Source organism: Pseudochaenichthys georgianus, chromosome 7 (assembly GCF_902827115.2).
Source record: "Pseudochaenichthys georgianus chromosome 7, fPseGeo1.2, whole genome shotgun sequence".
Classification (NCBI taxonomy): domain Eukaryota; kingdom Metazoa; phylum Chordata; class Actinopteri; order Perciformes; family Channichthyidae; genus Pseudochaenichthys; species Pseudochaenichthys georgianus.
The window spans coordinates 5,425,117-5,428,122 of NC_047509.1; positions in this window are offsets into that span (position 1 = coordinate 5,425,117).

The following is a 3,006-nucleotide window of genomic DNA, read 5'->3' on the forward strand; positions in this document are numbered from 1 at the left end:
CGGATTTATGACAGTGGATTTCGGAAAAGTTCTACGCCAATTTTGATGCCTGCTAAGTACCCCGACAGGATTAGAAGAGGCCTCTTTATGTGTGCACTCCAGTGTGTTGAGCAGTGCATTGTGGTCAGGGTTATCAACTGAGGAAAGGAAAAAAAGGCAGTAGTGCATAATGATAAGGCTTGTTATACGCATCGTGCCGAAAGCAGAGAGTGAGAAAGAGATGTGTTTGTTTAGAATCAATAGAGAACACTATCAGGTTTAATTTGCCTCGTGCTGCCTTTTCCACCCCTCTGCTTTACATTCATAAAAAGCAGATTGGAGGAAATGGCTAGCTCCGCTGCTGCAGCAACATTAGGGCGGATGCACGGCCTGCATGAATGAAATGACCGCTTCCATTGACTGTAAATTGGAATTTAACACCGCGGCATAATTTACAGAGGCATAATAAAAGGCAGCGACTAGCTCACGATTGACTTGTAAAAACAAGCGGTATACATGTTGTAAATTATAATGAAAAACAGCGATGACTTTGCCACTGATCTAGAAGTAAACAGGAACACATCTTGATTTGTGATTTATTGTTCCCACGCTTGTGTTACCTGTTCAGTCTAGACACAGCAGGCAGACGGTCACCTTCACAGTTATCTGTGGCCTGTATTTCTCTCTATGCTGATGCGGGGTGGCCTGCATGTGCCGCCGTACATCCAGAATCGCTGAAGCAGCTTTGAGTGGCCGCCTGCAGTCTGACTGTCGGACAGCAGGTCTGGCTTTGGGCAGGTGTGAGACGAGGAAGAGCCAGGTTAGACTCAGTTAATAAAGCCTCAACCAGTTCCTCAGTCTGCCCTTGGAGATCACTTACATCAAAGCACCAATCAAAAACTGGTGCAGATATAATTTGTCATCAGGGATTTCCTGCTGGAGAATTATAGAGAAGATACAGGCCGATCGATACTATGGATTTTCACTGCAGTGGCTGATTGTCCAATTGCCGTGAAACATGTACCGAGATAAAAGGGCACGCCTGCCATTTTGCAACAGACTGCCGAGTCAGCATAGGGCTTGTCAGATACTTATAGGCTGCTGTGATAGAAAATTATCATGCTGCAGTGTCCAAGTACTATTTAACACATTTTCCCTCCATGGGACGTGATTCATCACCGATCCCGTCTCTCTCTTCCCTTTTGAGCGGGCATCACTCCGTGTCATTGTCAAGTGAGGCTCCGGCCACACATGGGTGGTGCTTAAGAGGAGCAGACACACGCGGATGCCAGTGCAATGCAAGTCCTCCGCTACGGGATGTCAACAAGAATTAGGAAAGACGCTGGAGGAATATGTTAAATCCCCCTAAAAGCTCTGACCGCGTCAAAACATTCCTAATCATTTTAGATTAACTTCCCCAAAACATGTATTATTAGAGTAAATATTGTTGAGCATTTTGGAGAATCTAATGCTTGTGAGGACCTGTTGCACCAACTGGCATTGACTCATGATATACAGATATTGAACGGCAGTAAAAAATAGTCAAAGAAATTCCTTGAGGCTTCCAGAGAGGGCAACAGTACACACATCCTTTACTCAAGTAGAAGTACAGATACTCGTGTTTTAAAAATACTCTGGTAAAAGTAGTGAAGTACTGATTAAACTAAAGTATGGGCTTCGAAATGTACTTAAGTAAAAAGTACCCATAACTTTTATATTAACAACAGTAATGTCATTGTTAGCTAATGAATGTTTCCATGCTGAACAACGGCAACATGCCAACGTTTCCATTGGTCCTCTTCTTTAGAGAAGACCAGGAAGTGATGGATACACGGATCGTGTTCAAATCAATAGGCACGCAATGACTCTAAAGAATAATGATCACGCCACAAACACACATTCAGACTAAAGGAACCAGCTGTTTGGGAAATGTGAGAAGTAGAAAGTACAGGTATTTGTGTTCAAAATGTGAGAAATAAAAGTCAAAAGTCGTCAGAAAAATAAGTAGTGGAGTAAAGTACTGATACCAGAACAATGTACTTAAGTGCAGTAACGAAGTATTTGTACTCCACTACTTCCCACCTCTGCTCACATGATATACAGGTGTTGAACGGCAGTAAAGAATAGTCAAAAATAGGCTTCCTAAAAGGTGTATAAGAGCACTTTGCTGCAAAGCATATAATATCTCCTTTTTTTTCTTAATCCTGCTCCGGTCTGACACTGATCATAAAGGCTGATGAAGCGGAACCAAATGAGCGCCTTGTGGACAGCATGGTGGCACCGTGAGGAGCAACACTCCAGGTTCATCGACCAGTTCATGTTCAAGCAGCACGGCCAGAGAACAGACACGTCTCTCTTTCAGGCATGAGCACCATGAGCATACAGGCTCGCTTTGTTGGGTAGCATCAACTCGGTGCTTTTTGAGGAGGTCTGTTGGTCGATCTATTACCTGGAATATTTCAACGACTATTGAATGAAGTGAATAGATGCCATCATAGGGTCAGAATGTACTTTGGTCTATGGCCAGACAACCAGCTAATCTAATGACGTTCCCATCAGCCTCCGTTTAGCATGCTAACACTACACATGCTACACCAAACTAAGATATTGAACATGATAGCGTAGCATAGCATGCTCTTATTTTTAAAAGTTTAAAATGTAGATACTACAAGACTCTGTTGGTATCGAGTAAATGTTGGAATACTTGAATAGATATTTATGGACTAAAATAAGTAGATCAAATAATAATTTGAATGGGCTCTATAGTCTTTATTTACCTCAAACTGTCAGTGTTGTCTCCTTCCATGTAGGACAGCCTACAATTCAAATATTTTGCTTCTGTACAAAAAGGAAAATCAAGGTGTGTGTGAATTAGAGAAATTATTTGGACACACTTGTAAGAATCAATCAATCAATCAATCAATGTTTATTTATATAGCCCAATATCACAAATGTTACACTTGTCTCAGTGGACTTCACAGTTTGTACAGAATATCAGTATGACAATACGACACCCTCTGTCCTTAG